Genomic DNA, 9918 nt, shown 5'->3' with positions numbered 1-9918 from the left:
CCCACCCCATAAACACTCCTACACACTCTCACATTCCCCCACACCCCATAAACACTCCTACACACACTCTTACACTCCCCCACACCCCATAAACACTCCTACACACACTCTTACACTCCCCCACACCCCATAAACACTCCTACACACACTCTTACACTCCCCCACACCCCATAAACACTCCTACACACTCTTACATCCCCCCACACCCCATAAACACTCCTACACACTCTTACACTCCCTCACACCATCCAAACACTCCTACACACAATATCACACTCCCTCACACCCATCCAAATACTCCTTCACACTCTTGAAAGAACATTAGTGCATGTCAGTCAGAGTCAGAGAGAGAAAATGAGATTAGGAGGGAAAAAAATGAATATGAAGCAGTGACATAGAATGAAAACAATTGTGTGTGTGTATGTGCTAGAGAGGGCAGATGATAGAAAGAAGGAGGGAGGGAACAAGTGGACAAAAAAAGGGAGGGAGGGGAAGAGATTAAAAGAAAATGAAGCAGTGACATGGAACTAAGACAAGTGTGTGTGTGTATGTGTGTGTGTGTGTGTGTGTGTGTGTTAGTCATTTGGAGAGAGGGCTCCTGGGAAACAGCGGCTCTGACTAAACAGGAATCCTCCCTCTTAACCAATGAGTTTAGCAAGAGGAGCAGATGTGTGTGAAGAGCAGCACGAGTGTGTGTGATCCTCCCTCAGAGACGAGCACTGTCTCACACACACACACAAGCATCCTCAGTCTCAGCCTCTCCCCTCTCCCTCTCTCCCTCCCTCTCTCTCTCTCTCTTTCTCTCTCTTTCCCACACACACATTCTGTGGCAGCGCTCGTGGTGGAAGCATCTCGCTCGTAGGTGAGTCTCTGTTTATCCTGTGTTCAAGAGCCGCTGCCCGCCAGCCACAGCTACACTGACACACACTCGCACTTCAGTTTTATCCTCCTGCTTCTGAGGGACGTGATGGAGGGATAACGGATGAAGAAGGGATAACGGAGACCGGAGGATTGCTAAGTTTTCAGACGAGCCGGGAGCTGATTATGTAAGTGTGGTTTTGTTAATGATGTGTTTGAAGTGACATTGTGGCAAGTTTGAGGGGTGTGAAAGAGAGGATGGAAAGAAGTAAAAGAGGATAAGAGGAAAGGGTGGAGAGGTGATGGAGAGATGATAGAGGAAAGATGATGAGAGGATGGCTGTTAGAGATGAAGCAGCAGCTGAAGTATCGTCTCTGAACACAGGGGAGTGAAGGAAAGATGGAGAGATAATAAACGAGGAGAGAATGAAAGGAAGGAGGGAAATGGAAGAGGGGAGAGGTGAAAGAAAGCACACTGTTCTCAAACATGAGACTTGATAAGGAGAAGAGGAGAGGGTGATGAAGAGATGTGAACAGCTGAACTGTTTTTTCCTGAACATGAGGCGTGAGGAGCCATGGAGAGAAGTGAAAGAGGAGCGAGTATGAGTGCAGTTCTGATGGGAGGATAAAAGAGGAGAGAATGGAAGAGTGTAGAAGTGGTGTGATAAAAAATGAAGAGAGGGAGAAGTGAAGAGAAAATGCAGCAGCTGAAGTATGATTTCTTAACATGTGAGAAGACAGAAAAAAAGGATCTTTCACTTGTAGAACTCTGTATCAGTTAAACCTCCAAACTAGAACCTTTCAGGAGACTAAGAACCCGTAACTCTACTAAAACCCTCGAAGAGTGTAGAAGTGATGATGGAGAAGAGGGGAAGGAAAAAAGGAAAATATAAAAGATGGAGCTCCTGAACATGACACGTGAGGAAAGATGGAGGGATGTAAAAGAGGAGAGAAGAGGAGAGGAATGTCATAGCAGAATGTGAAGTTCCTGAACATGAGATGAAGTGAAGAGATGAGGATGATGAGAGAGGAGGATGAAAGGGTGAAGAGATGATGATGAGATGAAATGGGATTGAAGGAGAGAAAATAAGATGAAGATAAGGAGTGATAGAGATACAGGAATAGCTGTTGTTCCTCAGCACGAGGCAGGAGGAACAGTGCAGAGAAGTGAAAGAGGAGAGAGGAGAGAAGAATGGAAGGATGGAGAGGTGATGGGATGGTCTGCGGTAAAAATAAGAGAGAGGAGAGAAGAGAAGAGGAAAGAAAAGACAAGAGGAGGGATGGTAGAGATGCAGCAGCTAGAAGTATCATAGTATCGTATCTTAACATGTGCGATCAGGGAAAAAATGAAGGAAAGTAAAAGAGGATAGCTGATGAGAGAGAAAAGTGGAGGAAAGTAACTGATGAAAGCAATAGAAAGGGTGAGAGGAAAGAAAATAGAAGAGAGGAAATGAGAAGAAGTGATGACTAGAAAAGGAAAGAAAAGAAAAGGGGAAGAAGAAGTGTTGAAAAGTAGAGGAATTAAAGAAAGGAGGGCAGATGAGAAGAATAGGAAGTGATAAATGAAGAAGAAGAAGAAGAAGAAGAAGTGATGAATAGGAGATGAAAAGAATGAAGATGAGAAGAAGAAGTGATGACCAAGAAAGGAAAGAGAGGAAGACTAGAAGAAAAAATGAACAGGAGGAAACAAAGAAAGGAAGATCAGGAGAAGAGGTGATGGACAGGAGACGAAAGGAAGGAAGACAAGATTAAGAAATAATAGGAAAGTGAAGGGAGGAAGATGATGAAGAAGAAAGGAAGAAAGTTAATAGGAATATGAGAGGGAGGAAGAGGTGGAGGAGGAGAAGGAGGGAGGAGGTGATGGAAAATTCAGCAGTTCCTGAACATGGAGAGGAATGATGGAGAGAAGCTGGAGGAAGAGAGGAGTGAAGGAGATATCAGGGAGGTTATGAAGAGGATATAAAGATGAAGAGAAGTAAAAGACGAGTGTTAGGAATAACAGATGCTGAGCTATTCTTCCTGTACGTATGCATTATAAATAAACAGCTTTATTGGAGCATTAGCGCTTTAAACACTTTACACACTTTACACGCTTAACACACTTTACATACTTTACATGCTTTACACGCTTTACACGCTTAACACACTTACACGCTTTAAACACTTTACACTCTTTACACACTTACACGCTTTACACACTTTACACACTTACACGCTTTAAACACTTTACACTCTTTACACACTTAAACGCTTTACACACTTTACATACTTTACATGCTTAACACGCTTTACACACATTACACACATTACACGCTTTACACTCTTTACACGCTTTACACATTTTACACGCTTAACACGCTTTATACACTTTACATACTTTACATGCTTTACACTCTTTACACACTTTACACGCTTTACACTCTTTACACGCTTACATATTTTACACACTTTACATGCTTTACACACTTTACACGCTTTACATGCTTTACACACTTTACATACTTTACACACTTTACACTCTTTACTCACTTTATGTACTTTACACACTTTAAACACTTTACACACTTTATGTACTTTACACACTTTACACACTTTACATGCTTTACACACTTTACATGCTTTACACTCTTTACTCACTTTACGTACTTTACACACTTTAAACACTTTTCACACTTTACACGCTTTACGTACTTTACACTCTTTACCCACATTACACCTTTCACACACTTTACACATTTTACACACTCTCCCTGGTTTCAGCTGGAGTTCAGCTGCAGTGCACTTCCTGAGAACCTCTAAACTGACCACAGAACAGTTTTAATCATTTAATAAAATAGTAAATGCTGTGGATTCAGGGCTCGGTGCAGGATCCAGGCCTCAGGTCTGTGTGTTTGAGGTAAATGATAGAAGATCTGAGTGATTAAACTCGTTATGCTAAAAGCCTGTGATGTGTCCTGAATCAAAAGAATCAAAATGGTTTAACAAATATACTTGAATCAGTAATGTGAATCCTTTGGCTCTACACTACACATGTGTGTGTGTGTGTGTGTGTGTGTGGTTTGTTTACATACTTCGGTAGTCCAAAAAATATTTATGGACTCTATCCTGAACTGTGAATCTAACAAATCAAAAAGGTTCAATTCAGTTTTATTTTGAAGAAAGAATCAAATCAATAACCAAATCAATAATGTGTTTCCTTTAGCCCATCACTACATGAATGGCGTGTGTGTGTGTGTGTGTGTGTGTGTGTGTGTGTGGTTTGTTTTCACACTTTGGGAGCCTGTACAATATTTTTGGATGCTGTTCTGAATGGTGAATCAAATGATTCAAAGTGATTCAATTCAGTTTAACAAGTATGCATGAAAGAATTGAAGAAGTAATATGACTTCTTTAGCCAATCACCACAATAATTGTGTGTGTGTGTGTGTGTGTGTGTGCTGTTTTGACTTTATTTCATGCAGGAAGTGAATGTCAGTGAAGTGTCCCAAGGTCGGACCTTTAAAATGTTCTGTGTAGAACCCTATGACAACCTTAAACCATCTGAAGAACACTTAATGAACACTTGTAGACCTTTAAATGTCTCTGTTACGCCTTGAACCTTATCTGCATCTAGCACTCTAAAGGATATTTTGGTTTGTAGCTCTCGAGGAACCCTTAAAGGTTCTATGTAGTACAGGAACCATCAACCTTAATTATCCAAAGAACCCTCAATGAACTCCTTTTAATATAGAAATGTAGATCTTGCACAGTTTCTCTAAAACTTGCCTGCATCTAGAACCCTGAAAAGGTATTTATGTTTGTCACTCTGGAGGAACCCTTAAAGGTTCTGTGTAGAACAAATTTCCTTTTTTAGATTTCAGATTTGAGACAGATAGAACTGTTAAGCATCCCACAAACCCTTGATGTACCCTTGATTGGCTGTGACTACAGTAATGCACTTGAGCCTCACTCTGAGACACTTCAGAACCCTTAATGGTTCTTTGGTTGTGTTCTGGTGGAACCTTTGAAGGTTCTTTCTGTATAGAACCTCACAACAACGAAGTGTTATCCTATCAGAAAGGGCTTGGAGTATACACATTTTAGGATGATACAGATCCTTAATTATCCAAAGTACCCTTAAAAACCCTTTTCTCTGATATGGGATTGATTTGAAACTCGCCTGCATCGTGTGCTCTGAAGAATATTTCTGTTTGATCCTCTGGGGGAACCCTTAAAGGGTCTATGTAGAACAGATTATTAGAAATTGTTTCAAGTAGAACAACTTTAGACTGTTAGAACCATTAACCACCCAACAAACACTTGAGTTACCTTTTTATTTCGGCCGTGACTGCAATAATGATCTTGAACCACATTCTTAGACAACTGAGAACCTTTAATGGTTCTTTGGTTGACCTTCTGGCAGGAACCCTTTGGCAGGTTCTATGTAGATCCCAGTAACAAAGTGTTTTTCTATCAGCAAGACTTTGAAGTAGAACTATTCTACAAAGCTAATTATCCAAAGAACCCTCAAAGAAGCCTTTTTATGAACATTTGTAAAAATATACATTTCTTACATGCTCTAGTGCTTTAATAGTGACTTGTATCTAGCACCCTAACTTCTAGGGGAACCCTTAAAGGTTCTATGTAGAACAGATTTACAGAGCTGGAACCTTTAACTCTCCAAAAATCCTTGAGTTATCTTTTTTTCCAAGAGCATAGAGTGAAATAATTTTTAATGTGAGTATAGTACAGAGATCCCGCTACAGTAACGTGCTAGAACCTTAAGGGTTCTTCGATCGTCCATTTGGAGGAACTCTTAAAGCTTGTCTGAAAATGATTCTTTGCCAGAAAGGGTTTGAAGTAGACACATTTTACGAAGCTATGGAAGCTTAGGAACCAAGTTGTCCAAATTATCCACCATTAAAGAGCCCTTTTTTTCTAAGAATGCATAAACCACGGTGCTCACTGCCAGTAATTAGGCTCTTCATTATCGAAGAACCCTGTAGATTCCCCTTCCATCGGTGTGGCTTCAGGTCAGCACCTTTATTAGATGTTTGCTAGGAGTTTGTGGTTGCGATGGAGATTTTCTGCACAGCTGCTGTATTTCAATGCGAGTGTTACTGTGATTAATTACAGCCTCATGTACGTCACACACACACACACACACACACACACACACACACACACACACACACCCCTCCGGTCGCGTTCAGGGAAATCAGGCCTCGTTCCCTCTCCTCTTGGCCCGGCTCTGATAAATCAGCATGTTAGAAATGCAGAACCCAGATTCGACTGGGACTTTGCTGCATCCCATAATTAATGAGAAGAGCATTTCATTCACACAAGCCATAAAGATATTAGAACCGGCCGAGACGCTTCTCCGCGGGATGCTGGGAGAATTGGACGAGGACAGTCTTCATCACGTTTGGAGTAGTTACCCAGCAGATACCTGAATTATTATTTAGTGAAGGCAGAATGGGGACCTGCATGGGGTAAATATATCCTGCACTTTATATTTCTAAAGATCTTTAAGAGCATCCAAGATTTATTTCATCATGAAACTCGAGTTTTAACTACAGCGAGTCCCAAAAGTCTCTTTACAGAGGGGAAATTAACACGTCTTAGCAGTGTTATGATACAGTAAATGTCATTTCCATTACTTATCATCTCATAGATCACTAACTATCCGAGCCGAGTCTGTGCGTTGTATAGCTGCAATGCATTCTGGGAATTTGAGTCCAGCATTTGCTCCATGACTTCTACGCTGGATTTCTCATTAATTTGCTGAACGTTGCTGGAAAATGAAAAGCAAGGGAGAAAAGAAGTTTTGTTTTTAAGAGCTAACAGTGACTGTTATCACTTACGCTGGAGATCATTAAAATCATCTTTCTCCTATTAAATGCCACAGTTACTCTGTAAGCGCGATGTCACGGCTGTCACTTCCGTCTCGTGTTTGGTTCCTAGTTCTCCATGTGCTGTTGTTATTGTTGTGCTTTCGTTTTCTCCTCCTCTCACAGGTTTCTGTATGTTGTCTACAGTATATCATCTTGTCTCTAGCTGAGTGTGTGTTCTTGCTTCTCGTCATCTTAGTGATTTCACGTGTGTTAATTCCTTTTATAATATACAGTTAAGTTCTTTGTTAATATACAGTATTATATTATTTATTATTAAAAGCCTTCATGTATTAGTATCTATCGACTAGCTAGTGATCTACGGGTGATGGAGATGACGTTGAAACGGTTAACCATGAAAGAAGTTTAAACTCAGAGTTTCATGCTAAAGTAAACAATATGAGAGTCATTCAGGGAGGATTTTTTTGAGCTGAGATACTGATAGAACAAAATGAATGTTCCAGAGCTCATCATGTTCTCTGAAGGATCTCAGCATCATCACTTGTTTTTCTTCCATTCCTCAATATGAGCATCTCCACATCCTCCTTAAAATTAACCTCGGTTTAAGAGAATCATTCGTTAATGCACTATTGAGAAATCCTTTATTCTTCTGGAGATAATGAAAATGAGTGATTATTGGTTCCAGCGTCTTCATGGTTCCCTCCAAAAATCACACAACAGGATGAGAAAACAGTTTTAACATCAGTGTAGCGCGGTGCACGGTTATTGCGCGGCCTGGACATGTGCAGTGTTTAGTGTGTTTGTAAGAGACTCTGGTGTGTTCTCCGGCTTGGCGCAGTTCTTTATTCAGGTGAGAAGACAGCAATCACACTCGGGTCTGAGAGCATCTGAGTGAGGTGATCTCTGTCTGATTCCAAATGAACTCCCTGTGAGAAAGCGATTCGACTCTGAATCGCCTCACTGCAGGAAGGGAATCAGACACGCTGTGATTTTTTTGTAGGTGTGAGCTGCTAAACTGAGCCAGAGGACAGAGCTGTAGTGCTGCAGAAATGCCAAGTGTTCTGGAGATTTGGACTGAGGAAAGAACAAAAAGAAAAAATATGAAAAAGAATAAAAAGACGTGAAATGTTTTATACAGTATTAGTTATTTATATAATTATTAAATCATTTATTTAGTGCTGACCCCGTGGTCTCTGTGCTCTGGTGATTTCAGCACATGCCTTGTTTCTGACCAATGAGTTTAACGAGGATGTTTCAGCTCTACATGCCGCTCCATGTTTTTTTCTTTCTTTTTTTTTTTGGCTTCTGTTTTTTTTTAAATTATATGCAGTGTGAAACCAAACCAAATAGCAAACAGACCAAAAGAATAAAATTCAGACTCAACTAATGGACTAGAAAGTGTGAAAGCTCATCTTTTTCCACACATTCAAAATCAAAATTATGGTTATAAAAAAAATCAGAACTCTAAATTACAGATTTTATCCCGGGGAAAAGGAGGCGCTTCAGCCTAATTTACATAACATTTTTAAGATTTGACTTTTTAAAATTTTTATGTTTAGTGTTTTGAATTTTTTAAAATCTCAAACTCGTGACTTGTTATTTTGTATTTTTGGATTTTAAAGGAGTCCAGCAAAAATGTAAATGTATTAAAAACAACACAGAAAGAAAAGCTTATGTAACATGTATGTTGTTGTTCTTTCAGCTGCTTCTGTTAGGGGTCACCACAGCGGATCACTGCTCTGCATATTTGACTTGGCACAGTTTTTATTTTTATTTATTTATTATTTTTTTAAATGCTGGATGCCCTTCCTGATACAACAATCCCCGATTGGGACCGGCACTGGGAGTGCACTGTCGTATGCAGCCTCACTGGCTGGGGTTAGTTCCCTGGCCGGGAGTTGAACCCGAGCCGCCGGGGTGAGAGCACAGAGGTCTAACCGCTAGTCCTCCAAAGACCCACTTATGTAACATGTATATCATTTAAAATATGTAAAATTCACATTGAAATACTTTTACGTCAGTTTCCAAGCTCCGTAACAGATCGGTCTGTTGGTAATAGAAGCTCAGGGTAGGCTGTGCTGTGTGCTGCCGTTTAATATTTTCTCACAGATGCTATTAGAGATGTTTGTAGAACGTTGCAGGAAGGTTTTTGATGTGCGAGTGCTGGATGAAGAATGATCGGACACCAGTGTGATGATTCACAGACAGGTTACAGTCAGTAATTACTGTATACTCCTACATAGCGGGCGTATCTGATATAATAACCTGTGAATCTAGAGCTACGGTGGTGTGGATAATAAGTTCGGTGTGTTCTGAGAGACTCTTTACAGGTTTGGATGTAGGCCATGACTGTGTGGGTGATTAGCTGACGCTCCTGCTGCAGTACAGTAGCTGATGGAAACACAAAACCATCTTCTCTTACACTTTAAAGTCTCAGAAAACTTGAGGACGGGAGTGTAATGGACTGTGTGGAAGGGTTTATATTTAGGCAGCAGTGGTGAGTGCGGTGACAGCGTCACTCCATCTGTCTGCTCGCGGCTCGTTTTCAGGTGTGACGGGAAACGGCAGCCGGTGACTGATGAATATTCTCTGCCTCGTCTAGCTGAAGTGAAGATGATGGAGGGATAGGAGGCGGGCCATCTCGTTCTGACTCGCCGTAAATAGCACACGTCTGTTTCAGTGTGCTGAAATGTGGCAGTCAGGAGAGTGCAGCTCTGTTCACTCAGAGCCGTTTAAACACACCGGAGAGACGACGTTCAGCGATCAGCACAAACAGTCACCCTGCTGATTGTTCAGACATTTTCTATAAAGTAGTGCAGCTGCAGATCACAGGTTTATATTAACGTATGCAACATTAACATTACAACATTATATAACATATTAATTAACATTAAGTTATCGTTTCTATAGTAACAGCTCATTCACAGGGACGCTTATGGCGGTTTTCTCCAGGGTAAGGGGATGTTTATTCAACATTTATGGAAGGAGTCTCCAGTGTCAGAGGTAATGATGTAACTTTTAACAACTTTTATAGCTGCAACAACAATGTCAGAACAATGTAACTGTATAAAAATGTTAATACAAATGGATAAGTATGACATGTTCTTTAAAAAACATATAATCATTGGTAAATTGTTCTGGTATAAAAGGAATAAAACACTTGGGGACGTGCTTTTAGAGGAAAATAATCAACTCTGGAGTGGTAACAGTAACTCCGCTTCATCACACCA

The 9918-nt window shown here is 40.6% G+C and overlaps 1 protein-coding gene across 2 annotated transcripts in view; it reads left to right on the top strand.

Annotated features, from left to right (window-relative positions):
* The first annotated feature begins 759 nt into the window (after positions 1 to 759).
* thsd7ba (thrombospondin, type I, domain containing 7Ba) overlaps positions 760 to 9918 on the top strand; it is a 282645-nt gene continuing 273486 nt past the window's right edge. Inside the window, exon 1 of one of the 2 annotated variants that reach the window (XM_053234261.1) lies at positions 760 to 862. The gene's annotated coding sequence lies outside the window, so the exon portion shown is untranslated. Of the gene's footprint in view, positions 1047 to 9918 lie in introns of both variants that reach the window. The other variant, XM_053234259.1, reaches the window with a different exon arrangement.

The sequence above is a fragment of the Pangasianodon hypophthalmus genome, chromosome 5 (genome assembly GCF_027358585.1).
Source record: "Pangasianodon hypophthalmus isolate fPanHyp1 chromosome 5, fPanHyp1.pri, whole genome shotgun sequence".
NCBI lineage: Eukaryota > Metazoa > Chordata > Actinopteri > Siluriformes > Pangasiidae > Pangasianodon > Pangasianodon hypophthalmus.
Note: the sequence above shows the minus strand (reverse complement) of the source record. Positions and strands in the feature narration are given on the sequence as shown.